The sequence below is a fragment of the Corvus hawaiiensis genome, chromosome 26 (genome assembly GCF_020740725.1).
Source record: "Corvus hawaiiensis isolate bCorHaw1 chromosome 26, bCorHaw1.pri.cur, whole genome shotgun sequence".
Taxonomy (NCBI): domain Eukaryota; kingdom Metazoa; phylum Chordata; class Aves; order Passeriformes; family Corvidae; genus Corvus; species Corvus hawaiiensis.
Window position 1 is genome coordinate 12230141 of NC_063238.1, and position 16172 is coordinate 12246312.

The following is a 16172-nucleotide window of genomic DNA, read 5'->3' on the forward strand; positions in this document are numbered from 1 at the left end:
TCGGTGTTTTCAGGTTGATAGCTTTGTTCTCGTCAGATTTTGTGCTTACCAGCTATTTGAGCAGCAAACTTGCAAATGTTGTATTGGTGTCTGATGTTTTCAGCTGCCTTTAGACCAGTCAATAATATCAGCTGGATGGTTGATATCTCACAGGGACATTTTCTTCAGTTTAACCTGATTGAGCATAGTACCAATCTAAATACCTGTGAGATCCTCTCTCTGTAATGGATTTAACAAAAACAAAGGCCTCACGCAGCCATCATCTAGGGGAAAGCTGAGTGTCCAGTTGCAAATTTTAAAACCTTGGTTCACCTTTGTCATTAGTATTCTGAGAAAGAAACACAAGATTCATCCCATCATGCTTAAGAAGGTTAAAACCAAGGTTTAGGCCAAATGTCTGTGATCTCATGATAGCAGCAAGAGATGGGAGGCCCTGAAGGGTCATGGACTCAATCCCACAACAGGTGTCTCAAAGAGGAGCCCCACTCCTCTGACCCTAAGCATTGCCTTCAAGATAGTGCCATCTGCGTAACCTCAGAAAGCTGACATTAGGTAAGAGAAATCCTGTCCTTCATGATTAAGATGCCGCTCAGATGGCTTGATAAAAGACAAGTAAATTAGATAAAGAGAGCTGCCTGGTGGCAGCTGAACAATAATTTGTGAATGCTAGTCCCACATGAAGATGATGAGACTGTGCACCCTGTCATTGCATTAGAAAGCTTTCATTTTCTAACGGATTTACTTCCTGCAGAAAGTCATGGTACGCTGAAAAGACTGTTTTGCATTTCTTATCTGTGAAAATTAAGTTACATGGGACATTTCAGGATTTACCATATAGAGTTTATGCGTCTCAATATGCTCATCTCAGTAAAATATATGGCACTTGAAGATGGCTCATGTAAGATACAGGGTAATTAGTCATTTATATAGCTCACTCTCCTACAAACCAAATCAGCTTCTATATAAATGTGTAGACAGCACATTAGTGCTTTGCCCAGCCAGCCCAAGAATATGGAAGTAAGGAAGATAAAAGCATTCCTGCTTCCTAAACTCCTTGATAACATTTACCGCACTCCCCAGTGTCCTTTGTATTTTGGCAGATAAACCCCAGCATGCAGGTCCCAAATGCTTCAATCCATCTGTTACACAGAGTTCATATGAGGTTATATTTCCATAAGTCCCATTGAAATCAGTATTTTTTTTTTTGTTCAGGGTGTTGATGTCAGAGAGATTTCAGATGTCTTTCAGGACAGTGTGAAATCAAGGTCTACTCTGTCCACTGCATTCTTTTTTCAAATATATTATCAACTAGTTCATAGTATACTTGCTAGAGTACTGGTCAATGGGTAAGATAATGTGTTTTTAGATTTAATATAGCATTTCATGATGCAAATGGACCAAGTCATACAGTTTGGGCCAAAAGCTTTATTCCAAAATCAAATTATTGCTTTAAGCGGTCCAGCCCTCCCATTAAGGGCTAGTGTGCACAGGCTTGTCACGCACTGTGGAACACCTTATGAAGTTTATCACCTGGAAAGGAAGGTATTAGCTGAACACTATGTGCAAGCAAGTGTCCAGATCCAGTCTGGAGGGATTCTCTGTGTGGCACAGCTCTGACATCTTCACTCAGGGCCAGGATTAGATACCTGTGTTACTGGGCTCTTTACTTCTTCCTCATAATATCATTTATTAACATGAAAGCATTGGTGTGACTAGGTTAGCATTGACCACATCCTTACCTTAAATCACTGGCACCACTGTGGATACTGTGTCATTAAACAAAGTAAAACTTTCCTCAGTTTGGATCGAATTCTTGTTCACTAAGGCAATGTAACAATGGATTTTCGGGGTTTGTTGTTCAGTGTCCAGATCAAAACCAAAGATCAGGAGGATGAATAGGACAGACATTTCATATCTTCTCAGCCAGGCAGAGGTCTAGGTTACATTCATTTATAGCTGAAGGAAAAACATGTTTCAACTGAAAATGGAGCTTGGGCTTTCTTGTGCTTTCCATAAAATCTTAGGGGAAAACAAGCTGAAGTCACAAGAGTTCTAAAAATTTATCCTAGCGCCCATAATTAATGGTCTTTACTCAGGATAAAGGAGACTATAGTACTGTACTATACCCTTTCTCAAGCCCAATTTATGTTGCTTATGATTGTTCATCTAGTAAACAGCATTTTCCTTTATTTATTCTCTTCCAGAACATGTTTGCAGGGATTAATGAACAGTTTCACTGCACAGTATTTTTTTAGTGGCAAAACAAAGAGTAAAAACCCAAGAAAAAGCCAGTGATCTGGGAAATGGTAAATATTGCCAAAATATGATTGCAACTCAGAAAAGATTTAGCTGCTCATCTGGAATTTCTCTTTACAAATTCTACACATTCCTGCCATTTGCAGAACAGGGATCTATCTTAATGTGTCCTGCTGTGAATAATTTAAATGAATATTAAGTAGTTGTTAAAAAGGTTCTAAGACTCAAAGAAAATAGTGGCAGGTCTTTCTCTCAGTTTCCATATGTAATGCCAGTACCTGGCTTTTGGAGGTTCAGAGGTCAGAAATTAAGTACATCAGAATATTTTCATTCTGTTGTTGATTTGAAACTTGAATTCTGTTCCTCAATCCCATCTCTGTTCTTTCTCTGCAGATAATTGAAGGTGAAAAAAAAATGGCTATTTATTGCACTGCTGTTCTCCACACATCCTATTCCTATTTTGGAAGACTTCCTAAATTCATTACACAGGCAAAACTCCCACTTAAGTTATTTGTTTGCCTGTGCAGAGACCAAAAAACAGATCAGAGAACAGAACTGTTCATTTCTGTAAATACATCAGTTATTGGCTCACTGAAACTCTGTGCTTTTGTTCATCCCTTGAGCAGAGTCCAGACAGAGCTGAAAACTCAGGGAGAAATTAGAAGTCAAAGCCTTCTTGCATATTTACTGACCACATTAGAATAACCAGTACTGCCAAGGGCTATCAGTTTTCTAGTTTGAATGGACCTTCAAGGGGAAAAGAAAACGTTTATAGTGAAAGGAAAACTAATTAATCAGAATTTTAGCCTTCGGCTATCGGCTCCAGAATACAATGTCAATTGGAACAAGAGTCACCTTTGACAATTCTCACCTGCTCTCTTGAGACTTGTTTGCAGTGCCTTATGCACAGATCTGTACAGGAACAGAGCAGTGCTCACCAGCACAGCCCATTAGCTGTGAAGGCTGCTGTGTTGATTTTGATTTCAGAATACAATGCTGCAGCAGAAAAGGAGCAATGCTTTGGTATCTTTGCAAGGCTATACTAGGCTTGGTATTGATTTACTTCTCAAGCAATATTCATTTCACAGAGTAAAAGAAGCTAGGCTGCAGTACCAAGGCTGTGATTGTGATCCTTGAGCTTGTAATTTGATTGTAAGATGTTAAAACTAGAGAAGTATGATGTTCAGGAAATAGTTCTGTTAATGCTTTGTGAGACACAGGGAGACAGGCTGGCAGCCAGACTTGAACTGCTGTAAGTTATTTGAAAAAAACCCTTTAATCCTATACTGGGTTTATAAAAAGAAGAAATATAGCAGAAAGATAGAAGAAATACTTTGCTTTTTAAATAGTGAAATTCAGAAGGGGAGTAGGCTGCAACTGCTTCACATTATCATAAATTTGAGGGTGAAAATGTCAGTTCAGATGCTCTGAATTAATGAATTCACCTGAGTCAGACTTGCTCCTGCATGTATTGGAAATCCTACTTGGAAGCTAAAGATACAAGTCAAAATAGATGCATGAACCACCATCCTTTGCTTAGTGCAAATGAGAGCCACTTTGTTCCCCTCCTCCATTCACTGCAGACTGTAAGATAATCAGGTCCATATTACAAGACTTAGAATAATTTGTCCAAATTATTTTCATTTTATATTTTTAATGAAAACCAGTTTTTTAGGTTTTGTCAAACTATTCCTGATAAGTTCACAATCTTTGGAAGGGGAATCTCTTGGTTTGTTGTAAGAGAGTGTTTGTGTTGCCATTCACTCAAATGGAGAATTATGATTAGGAAGACTGCTGTTTGCATACTGCTTCTGTCATTGTGAGAGCTGAGGGGTGCAGTGCATGGAACTGTTGGAGCAGGTAGGATACTCATATAGTTACGGTGACTCTGGTCCAAGGAAATAGGATTCTTTCCTTAGTTCATGCTGCTTTCTGTGCTTTAGTGAGCAAGTCACACAAACCAGACTTGCCACAGCCTTTAATTGTAGGTTTCTCTGTACAGCTGTGCCTTGCCTGAGAGCAGCATGGTTCTAATTTGGAGAAGTATTGGCAAAGCCAGGCACCGCTTAATTTAAAAGAATTGTTCTCAGAATGTATTAACCACTGTACAAGTGTTACCTCTGCTGAAAAGTCAGTCCTTGGGAATCTCAAAAGGCGCTTAAAAGTAGTAGGTAGTCTTAATTCCAATTTCTATTTCACTTAGTAAAATATCTGTAAAATGGTACTGATATCTATTCTCTCACCTTACAGGTCAAGAAAATTATATATAAATACAATTTTCAAATCACCTGATGGTCCTCTGTGTACTACAGAACAGCCCAGGAATGTATCTAGTTCATTCAGGAGAGACCTTCTCTACCGAAATGTACACAATATATTGAGCAAGGAGATAACAGAACATCAAGTGCTATTGAATGCACTCACTCAGTGAGATAGGAGGCATATGGAAAAAATTGTATGGGCTCAAGTCATTAAAAACTATTCTTATGCCTTGAGGGGGAAAGATAAATAAGGACAAATGCTGAATACAAACCACTAATTCTAGCATTCCCGAAGTTCTCACTGCTTGATATCTTTACATTTATGAAATGCTTCCAGTGAAACAGGGAAGGAGTATACAGGCATCCCCGCTTTCCACAATTCATATTGCCTATCTTGCCCCATACTCTTTGCTGACATGCCACACTGAGATCTCTCCACCTCTCAAACTTTAGGGTAATTATATTGTAGCTTGGCAGTTATTACACCCAGACAGTACTTCTGCTCAGTCACTAGACCATGTTCTCTCTGCCTGCACTGAATTAATCTTCCCTCATGAGTCCAAATGCTGTATTATAATTTTTGCGTCATTAAAAATTCCCGTGATATTTTTTAGTAATTTTGTTAGTAATTTTGTTAGTTGCCACTTCCTGGCCAAGAACCAGTTTTGTTTAATTACTTGAGTTTTCTGAGAACTGGGAAAATGTATTCATTGTACTTTTTACTTAAAATGTCATGGAACACATTGAACAACATATTCAGAAATACATTTGTAAGGGATTCAGCTAGGCCTCTAAACTGGGCATACAAGGGCAAGGAGTTTCCAAAAACATTGTGTAATTTGTCAAAAAATTTATTTTATACTAATCAAATGGCTATTTTGCATCCCATCCATGAAATTCCCTCTGGACTTTTATCAGAAAGATGGAACATTTTTCTTTTCTTCTTCTCTAACCAGTTCTGCAGCGTGGGTCAGGTTGTTCAAAATCAGTATGATTGTCTACATTACTCCTGGAAAGATTTCAGTCCCAGGGAAAATGACAGTCAAAAGGGAATCTCATCAAGCATCATTTCCTTGCCTTTATCCTTCCTTATTCTATGAGCAATCTAATCATTACACATTAATTCTTTACTATTTGTGTAACTCCCTGCACCTCACTAGCTCAACAAGCTTTAAAGACTTCTTGACTTTCAGCAATCCATTGATTAGAAATTGAGCTGTTGACCTTTCCAAATACCATCAAAGGCCTTCTTTTTCCATGTATGATCTGTGGGTGAACTTGGACAAACCATTAAATTCTCTACAGAGCATGACAAGAGTTCCAGATCAAGGACGGCAAAGAAGAGCCCATTTGTAGTGTTCAGTCAGGACTTCTATTGTTTTTACAAAACCCAGAAAATCCTCTGCTTATTCTTAGAGCTTTCTATTAGTATTTTATCAGTTAACTATTTGGAGATATATAAATATTTATAGGATTCTTTTATAACATAACATTTTCCAACCTTGGGTAGTCAATGTACAGTGTTATTCCATTTTTATGTTTTTACAGATGCTCTAGCCGACCTATTCTATAAGTGAGAAAAAAATAAATAAAATAGTGGTCCAGGCAATGATTCCTGTCCTCTTGTATCTTCTTTCAGCTAGCAGTCATAAAATAAGTTCTTCATCCCATTTGCTTATGGTGATGGTAGGCATAAATTACTAGAATTGACGAGTCTAAAATGAGTTTTGTGGAAGTCACTGTTCTGTGTAATTGCAGTGTTCCATGTAATGACGTATTTAATAGCACTGCTTGGCTGAGGCTTAGAGTAATAGTCCCAGTCTTCACCAAATGTCTATATAGTAGCGTAGTAAGAGTCAGAAGAATTTCTGCTTCTTTTTTTTTTTTAACAAAGATAATCGTTATCCTAAACAGTAGCATTTTAAACATGTTATGTAAATGAATTATCCAATATAGCATTTTTACATTTTTGTCCTTTCCACTGGAAGTTATTTTTTCTTGAGTGGCCTGAGGTTTAGGCAGCCAGCTAACATTTTCAAGGTTAGTGCAAAATCATTTTCAGTTTGATAAAGATTATTATATGGAAATTAAAACATATCATGTCTTTTCATGGGATCTTTGTCATTGTTCTTTCTCACTGTTGGAAGCAAAAAAAAAGTAACTTAAATGCCATTCTCTCTGAGTAGAAACTATACTTTGTTTATTATATGCTCTTTAATTGAATCAAGATTAAATCTTTTTTTCTACTTAAGAGAAAAAGCAATGACACTTTATTGCACATGGGTGTATGCAAAATACAGTCATGAGTTTATGTAGCAAAGCCATAGTATCATCAAAGTACATCAGCAGGCTGTGGTGCTGAGAAGAGTTCCCCATAACTGCTATGGAAAGGAAGTCATATCATCCCTTTAGGATTTGAGCACTAGAACTCAAGAGAAGTTTTATCTGACCAGAAATGGGGCTTAGACATTAAGATTTCCATATGGATTCTCTGGAGATTGATGTATGGTGGGTTATGGATGACATCCTCTCTGTGACTGTAAAGCAGCTATTTCGCAAAAGAGTGTGTAAACAGGGGTAGTGGATGTGCCACCAACTGTCATACAACTTGTAAAGAGATTTATCATCCTTGGGAGCAGGATTTTTTCTAAGGCTTTCCTTTCTGTCAGCATTTAAATGCTTTTCTGGTGTGCCTACCGCTGTCATTAGTTGTTGTTTCGGGTCATTGCTTAGTACAGCTTGTTCGGTGGGGAATCCTTTGACCTACTGGGATAGATTACGAAGCCGCAAAATTCAGCTGCCTTTGGAGACTAAGCAAACTGACACTGAGTAAAATGCTGTGGCCCACAGTGAGGGCTCACACAGTAAAGTCTGTGCCTAAGGTGACAATGACAAGGATCCCATGAAAAGACATGATGCGTTTTAATTTCCATATAACAATCCTTATCAAACTGAAAATGATTTTGCACTAACCTTGAAAATGTTAGCTGGCTGCCTAAACCTCAGGCCACTCAAGAAAAAATAACTTCCAGTGGAAAGGACAAAAATGTAAAAATGCTATATTGGATAATCCACTTACATAAGACATTTAAAATGCTATTGTTTAGGATAAAGATTGTCTTTGTTTCATCTCTGCTTTTGCCTTTGTCTTTTCCTGTATGTAGACATGACAGAAGCCCAGACACCGTTTCTCCAGTTGTCCTGTAGCCTGTGGCCCTGGTGACAGTTGCTCTGGTACTGAAAATCAGGAATTGGCTTTTGTATCACTTTGGGAGTGTATTCATCAAGTTTGTGACCTTAGTGGTTTAAGAAAGGAAATAGAGAATCAGGTCTGCAGTTACTGAAATTAAACCAGGCCACAAGTAAGACTCTGGAAGCTTTAGTTCGGAGTGCTTCAAACTCAAATTGCATTTTACTGACAAATTGCCAAGACACATTTGACCCATGTGAGAGCCTCTTCCAAGAGGTAAATGAAAAATGCATTCTTGTAAATACCATTGAAATTGTTCTTAGGTTCTTCTCATGCTCTCAGCCATTAGTCCCTTCCAGAAAATGGTTTTCAGATTCCTTTCCATCCCTCCTACAGATATAACAGTTTTTTCAGCCTCTGAAGATGTTATGAGCTGTCTTTATAAATCTCTTTAAAATAACTTGGCAAGCCACAACATGAAATTGCATATAGTTGAAGAAAAATATCCCAGACCATTCTGTATTAAAAAAAATATGGGACTAAATGTGAAATATGTAGGCTAAGTTGCACCTAAGGTTGTTTTCTTTACATATGGTATACACAGGGTGAAGTGTCTAAAAATACCCTAATACTTCATCCTACCAACAGTAAAAACATTAGGATTTACAGACTCTAAAATGGAAGGTGCTAGCAAGTCAAGCCATTAATGTTATATGCAAAAGAAGTCTTCAGTGCTGATCCAAAGAGTTGCCTTTCTGCTGCACAACAGACCTGTGAAAGATTTCTTTGTGTAAGAGCTTTTTGCACATAGGCTGGCAAATCATTCCTTCTACTGTACTCCTTGTGTAAAAGGGAATTGAGAGCTGTTCCTCTGAAATGAGCTTAACCAGGTAAGAGTTTAGAAAGGTGGGTACTCCTTCCAAACAAAAATTCAAAGATACTCCATGATGGGATGTAATTAAATATATTTTAGGCAAAGTAGAAAATGGAATGTGAGTAATGAGACAAGATGTGCATATTCCCCTTGCTAAAACTGGAATTGTGATGTGTGTGTGCCTATTTATATATACACACATACACGGACACCCAAGAGCTCATTTCTGCAGCTCAGAATAATTTAACCAAAACTCTTGTATTTTCCTGAGAAGGCTTACTGGTCTTCACCAGATGATTACCCTACAGATGTTCAATTTTTAATTTACATTTTCCATTTTGCATGCATCTATCTGAAAACTTCTCTCACTGAAGGGGCAGATTCAAGTGAGGAAGTTGACATCCATGTGCTATATGGACTAGTTAGAAGATGTGGAAGGAAGAAAGAACATTTTCTAGAAAAAAAAAATCCTATTTTCTCATTAATCAAGGCTTTACTTCATTAAGAGTTGTTAGAAAAATGAATTAGAACCTTTTAGATTCAACTGGAAATGTGGTGGACCCTCCTTATTAGCACATGAGCTACAGGCTCAACACCATTCTCTCTCTCCATGATGTCAATCAATTTAAGTTGATTTGCAAAAATGTAACCAAAATTCATCAGCTTTGAAAAGAGAGACTAGAGGCTCCTCATTGCCCCTACTACACTTACAGTCTGATGGCTAGAGTCCTGTTTTTGGAGAAGAGATCTATGAATTCCAATTGCTGTGCTGAATCAGTCAGGCAAGATTTGAGCAGACAAGATTTGAGCAGGATGCTCCCTTCTGCCTGGGAAATTACTTGCTAATTGTTGGAGAGATTGACTTCCAGAGTATGGTAGTACTGTGCATGTTTGCACAGCTGCATCTTCCTTCGTGTTGGAAAGTCAGTTGACTCTTGTCATAAAAGGAGTCCAGAATTTCTTTATTTTTTTACTTTTATCGTAAATGCCCCAAAATTATGACAATTCTCAAATCTTCATCTCAATTTATCAAAGAAAGCACATAGAAAAAATATTATCTGCATCAGCTCAAACGAAGATTTTCAGTTGTGTTTATTTTTGTTCAGCTATGTGGTTTTGACTCACACAGGCCTAGTTTCCACGGGTAACTAAGGATACTTGATGCCAAGAGCTCCTAAATATGAGATAGCAATTTAGCCCTGAAGAAGTTGTGTAAATTGCTGCTTTTCCTTCTTTCACATCCTGACAATTTTTTTCAGGTAGTAAAGCTTTCCAGCACTGGCCATAGTACTATAGCCTTTCAAAATTATTCGTAGCTTTTATGCTTGTTTTCAGGTAGATCACCTGCAGAAAACTTTTCTCATGGCACCTTCACAAGTGCTTCATTCAGCTTCCCAGCTTACAGGGATGCTATCAGGAACTAACATTGCCGAAAGGAGAATTGATCCTGTGGAGAACTTCAGGGGAGACATGCAACTTGAGTTCTTTTTTCTGTAACATGTTGGTTTTGTTATGAATCATCCTCTTAAATACAGGGTTTAGGTAAAATATGGGGAGATGGGACATGGATGGTGGCACAGTGAGAAACTCTGTTACTTTAGATGAATGCTTACTGTTGTAGTGGTATTTGGGCTGGTTTGATGCAAATCCCCATATCATCTCCATTTAGTATGTTCTGGTTTAGTTAGGATCAAATTTTGGATTTTAAATTTCTTCTGGAGGAAGCTAAATTGGAAAATCCCCTCCAAGTGCTCATGAATACATGTCATTGCCTCTCTCTGGGGGTAGAGTTGAAAACCGTGAGTGGCCATGAAGAGCATTAAGCCCCAGCAGGTGGAGACTTTCAATCTCAGAAACAGACAAACTCTGCTTCAAAGTAAATTCCTTTACCTACATCTGACAAAGATGTAGGAACCACAGCATCAGGTCTTTTGATCAACTGATCTTCTCCTGTCATGCCAAATTCTTTGCTAATGAGACATGTACACTGCATTAATTTGGAGTCGAGGTATTGACTAGCTATAAGTCTGCATTTTAAGTAAAATCTTAGGTCACTAAGTACTAACTGAATAAAAAGTTTTGATTAAAGGCAGATGAGCTTCCTTCTATTCAAAAGCTTGACTTGAGTTCCAGAAGAAATAGGATCTTCTGTGTGAATTTTTCAGGGTTACAGCCTGAAAAGTATTTATCTCCTGTACATGCGGTTTGATATCCTTCTTGAAAGTGCTGGAAAGTACTTCATCATGTTCTAAGAAACATCTTTCTTGTGAAAACAGAAAAAAATGAGTTAAACGCTCCTGTCTGTGCATTATACATCATCTACATAGAAATGGATCTATGCCAGTCATAAATTTCTTGTACTTCTCCTTTTTATTTATCAGTTATTTTGGACTTGGTTATGATATCTGTGGTATCCTGCTTGTTCTCTTTTTCCTTTGTGCCTTGTTTATTATTTTTAAAAGTTTTATTCCAAAAGTTACCTTCATTTTGACACTGAATTTTGGTGTGTTTTCAGCCAAAATTGTCCTTTTTTATTTTACATATTGCACTGTGATATTCTGCTAAACTCCGTGTTCTCTGTAGAGGATGAAAGTTAAATTCTGAATAGTTAAAAGCAAGGAATTATATGACCTTTTCGCTTTCCTATTGAATTCTTATTTTTACCAGTCAGCAGATAGAAAAAGTTGGATGTGTCATTTTTCTTTTTGTGGGTTTTTGCACTGGAAGTTTTTTGAACGACATCTAAGCCTTTTTAAAAAATGTTGTTTTTCAGATGGTTCCTCCCTTGTGTTCAAAAAGGTGGACAAGAAACTGAAAACCTATCAAAAGCTCATTGAATCTAGAAATTATTCTCATAATGAAAATCACTGCCCAGAAGTGCATATTCTTGATATCTTGATATAATTAAAGCTGCCAAACAGGTCTTGCATCAGCAGGAGTATTGCATGGCCTTGTCCCTCCCTACAGCTGATTTATCAGTCTAGAAGGCAACCAAAAATTTCACCAGTAGAACATGAACAAAGTTTAAAGTAGAGGGGAGCATGAATTTGGGAAGGACAAACCGAGTGAGAGTGCTACACTGAGATGATGACTGGCACCTGGCTGCTTAGTGTCCCCTACCCTGTCAGAAGACAACTAGAACAGTTTTTCCCTGAGCTGCCTCCAGCATGTAGAAAATGAAGCAGTCAATGAAATCTGCCTTTGCATCAGCCTTCACAGTTTTGCCATGAGCCCAGTAAATTGAAGGAGGACACGTGCCAGCTCATTAATGTCTGTTAGCCACAGCAGATGTCACACACTTCATACAAAGCAACATATTCTCTTGCAGACTAGCATATGTGATAGGAAATGTGAAGTGAACATCTGTATTTTAAGGAGACAAGTATGATGCTTTATTTCTTAATACCTCTATATGTGTGCCAGTGGCCTAAGGTATGAATTCAGCTAGTGTTTTTAAAGCTGGTTATACTCTGACAGAGTAGCAACTTGAACAATAAGAAAAGAATCACTAGAATTCACAGCTGCATATTAGACACAAACTCAAATCAAAGACAGGAAAAGACAAAATATTTATTATTATTTGATAATCTTTAGATATTTTCTCAGTAATCATCTAATCATTCACAATACAACTGTCTTCCTAAATCAAAGCTAGATGAAAACTGATGTAATTATTGTGAAGGGTCACCAAAACTTTTTATTAATCTAGAGTCACATTTCACACTTAATACCTGAGAATACTTGAATGTAGTTTCAAAATAGCATTGACTATCCACTTCAAGGGCTATTCTTGACCAAAATTAAAGCAGGAAGCTCTGGTTATGCCAGAGACTAACACAGCTAAATATTCAGATTATTAAAAATGTCAAGATGACAAAACTAAGCCCAAAGAAAATACTTAAGCTTTGAAAGTAGACAACTGAAAAGCATTAAGTCTAAATAGGTGAGTATAATAAATGCTTATATTTTTTAGTGTTCACCTGACAGTGAATTTTGAAATTTTTTAGCCTAGCAAAAATTGATTGAAATGGTAAATAAGATGAAATGGAGCAGGAAATGCAGGATTTAACACAATTTCTTCTAATTTATGTAGGTTTTCCTTGAGGGAGAACAGCATCATTTAATCAGATTTTTCCTGACATTACGTTTTATAAGACTGGGGTTTTATGAAGATTCATGTAATGAATAACAAATATGCTGGTTTGTACTTGTGTTTCCATGAAATGTGAAAAATCTTACATTAGAGCTTATATAATTCTGCCATTTTCAGCTACATTAGTATCATTCCTAAAAACTATTCAAAGGGTAGCGTATTATGCAGGATTTCTGTAATGAAGAAACCTTTTCCTTCTTTTGCCTATCTTGTGAGAGTTTATTACTTAAAAGAGCTGGAATGCAGGTTCAAAGGGACCTGAGAGCTTTTTTAGGTATCAAAAGGCAAAAAATGCAGGTGAATTCAAGTGAGGTTTTTTAAAAGAGTGGTCCTAATATGTTTGTATGCTACTGGTCCACACACCAGTGTATTTTTCTGAAGGGTAATGGCAGCATGGCCTCATTGAAAACCTGGTTGTCCCATAGCCTAGGGTGTGAAGGGCCATGCTCTCTGTGCTGTAGGGCTGTGGCCAAGGCAGGAGGGACCTGGAGGTGGCTCCCAACTCTCATCCCTTTTCTGCCAAAAAAGTTGCAGGCTCCATCTCTCCATAACCAAGGGCAGGTTTAGCAGAGTAGAGCTAAGCTGCTCAAGCTGTATTCCTCCTCCCTCACTATGTCATCATCTCTCTGCTACTGCAGCATGGGCTCTGGCTCAGGTAACAGTCTCTGCCCAAGCTCAGAGCTCCACAGTGCAGCTCTTCCACTGAAATGGTCTGCTAAATCCAGCTACTGAATGTGTGCCCTGCGCATTTAGTAGAGGATTCAATAACCTCCACTGGCCTTGCCTGCTTGCAGTGTCTCTTGGCAGTAGCTCTTGCTACTGAGCCTTGTCCCTCACCCTTCCTCTAGTAGAGTTGTTTCTGCTCCTTGACCCTTGTCCTGGCTCCTCCAGGGGACAGGACAGCCAGGCCTTGCCTCTTGCCTTTCTGGACTCTGGACCGGTGCATCCCTCAGCATCTTTGACTGCCAGCTCTGGCTTGGGTCTCATTTGGCCCCTGGTTCCGGTTTCTGTGCCTGATGGTGCATGGGCTGGAAGAGACCCAGTGACAAGCTGGGCAGCTCAAAGATCAAACCTCCCTGGCAGGGCCCAGAGCAGTTGTGTTCTGCTGGTTTACACAGGATTTCTTTGTCTAATCTTTGGCATGTTCCTCTGATGCTCACAGCAGCATTTTGGCATTCTGGTAGAGATTGTGGTCAAACAGATTGAGCCAGCCGTCTCTTTGTAACAGGCAGGATACAGGCATGTACATTGCAACAGAAAAGGGATAGCTACTGCTTTATAAAATGCTGACAAAGAGCAGGCAGTAATATGCTGAGAAGGGACCACTTCATTACTGTAATGTATTCCTCTTAAACAGTTTTCAAATTATGCTTACTGTTTATATTAGATTCTGTTATAGAAAGGCAAAGGAACTGAAATAAACTCCAGTTAAGAGCTCGATCCTTTTCCCCCAAAATACAAAATAGAGCATATCTGGCAGAAACAAATACCAGGACATGTGCTGTAGTGCTATTTTGCCAACTCTAGCACCCAGCATCAGAGATGAGACCTGAGGTTGTCGTTTACCGGTTTGATAGGCTTTGACAGTTGCTGATCTCACAGCAGAGAGTTGCTTTTTGTTTCAAGGCTTTCTCTCTTACAAGCCAAACTGGAAAGAAGCAGCAGTGGAGGGGACACATCCCACAGACTTGTGGGGTTTTAGCTCTTTGTGGGCACTGCTGAGCAGTGTCAGCATCTACTGCCTCTTGCAGCTCAGCCTGCCTCTCAATCCTCTCCTCTCAGTCTACATGTTTTTATAGACTGGATGCAGTCCAAAATCTGAGGATTAAGTTGCTTTCCACACATAACAGGTCAGCCAGAGGACACCAGCTTATATGGATCTTTATTTGTTTGATTTCCATATGTCTTAATACTAAAGTATTACTTTGGATATTCACTTAGTGAAGAAGTAGGGGAAATCCGTTGCTGTGAAAATAATCCTGGAAAAGATAAGTCATCGTGCAGGGTAAGAGATTTATTTTAAAGAGTATAGAAATCTTACAATTTCCCTCTTGTACAAATCTTTTTCCATCTTTCTTGTGATACGTGGATATCTTGCTGTCTCTGAGAGCTATGAGGAAGGAGCTTGCTGAATCCTGTTGTCCTCTCCTGAAAACCGTTGGCAGCAGCAGCAGAGGCTCAGAAGCTGCTGCAATGTGGCTTTCAAGAGCTGGCCCTGTTCTTTCTGTGCCTGAAAGCACCCAGGTGGGGGGGAGGCATCCTACCTTGTCAAATGCACGTACTCTGCCTTTGGGCATCACATTTAGTTCTTCATGTGTAACGCAGCAGCAGCAGGCACTCAGAACCTCACAAATGCCAGGTTTGTTCATCTGAGCAGCTGCTGCAGTGTGTTTCCTCCTGCCTTAAAGGTCTCTCGCTTTTAACCTCCTCCAATACCTTATTGCTGTGAACTCTATCTGTAGGTCTCGTGGGCAAAGCTTCATCCCAATTATACTAATGGTAAAGGGAAAGAAATAGAGATAGGGAACTGTGTTTTTAAACCACTTGGATAATGTTACTGCAGACAAAGAAAGAGTAACTGGATCTAATGAAGAGAGAAGGATATTCATTATAGATGAATCAGAAAGGAAAAGGCAGTGATGGAAAGTAAATATGATTTGGGAATGACTGAGTTTGCCTGTCTTGACTGTCACCTACACTGTTTTAGTTCTTTTCTAAGAAACCAGACAGGCAGCTGGTGATGTATGTGAAAACTGTGTTAAGTTTTATTTCTCTGTTTTACGAAGGAAATCAGTGGGCACAGACAAAATTGATATACAGTGAAAATATGTAATTAACAGTGTTCATATAAATTGTTGCAGGGTATCAGTTTGAACAAAGGCATTATCTTAGCAGTAGTCAAAGAATCATTCATACCATGAAATCACTGAGTTTCAGAAAGACGAAATCGCAACCAATTATTGTGAATCAGTGCTTTTCATATGGGATGATTCTGTGCTTTCCATCTGCCTGCTCTTCTGAGCTCACACAGGTTTCAGGGGCCTCAGGAGTGGCCAGGCAGGTGTAGCCCCTTGTACTGGGGTGGGCAGTGGCCACACTGCTGGTCCCCAGCTTGTGAATGCCTGTCCAGCCTCATCCAGTGCTACCACTGCTCCTCCACATCCTGAGAGCCATACAAAACTTATAGCCTGCAGCTCTAACATCAGCATGGTGAAAATCTCCCAAAGTGAGGGGAGTTACACCACCAGCCCTCCTAGCAGCCTTGGAAATACAGCAGCAGTCTCACCATGAGCTGAAGGCAAATGCTTTTCCCCCAGTGACTATAGCTAAATTTCATGGGGTTCAGTTTTGATTGCCAAGGGATTGTGTGCTGGGTTGCCAGCAGATGTGAAGCCACAAAGTTCCACTGACCTGCATGGATCTTTGCTGGACTTACAT

General features: G+C 39.0%; 1 protein-coding gene across 1 annotated transcript in view; it reads left to right on the top strand.

Annotated features, from left to right (window-relative positions):
* The window catches only part of KCNB2 (potassium voltage-gated channel subfamily B member 2), a 185917-nt gene that overhangs the window by 108105 nt on the left and 61640 nt on the right, over positions 1 to 16172 (top strand). The window lies entirely within an intron of this gene.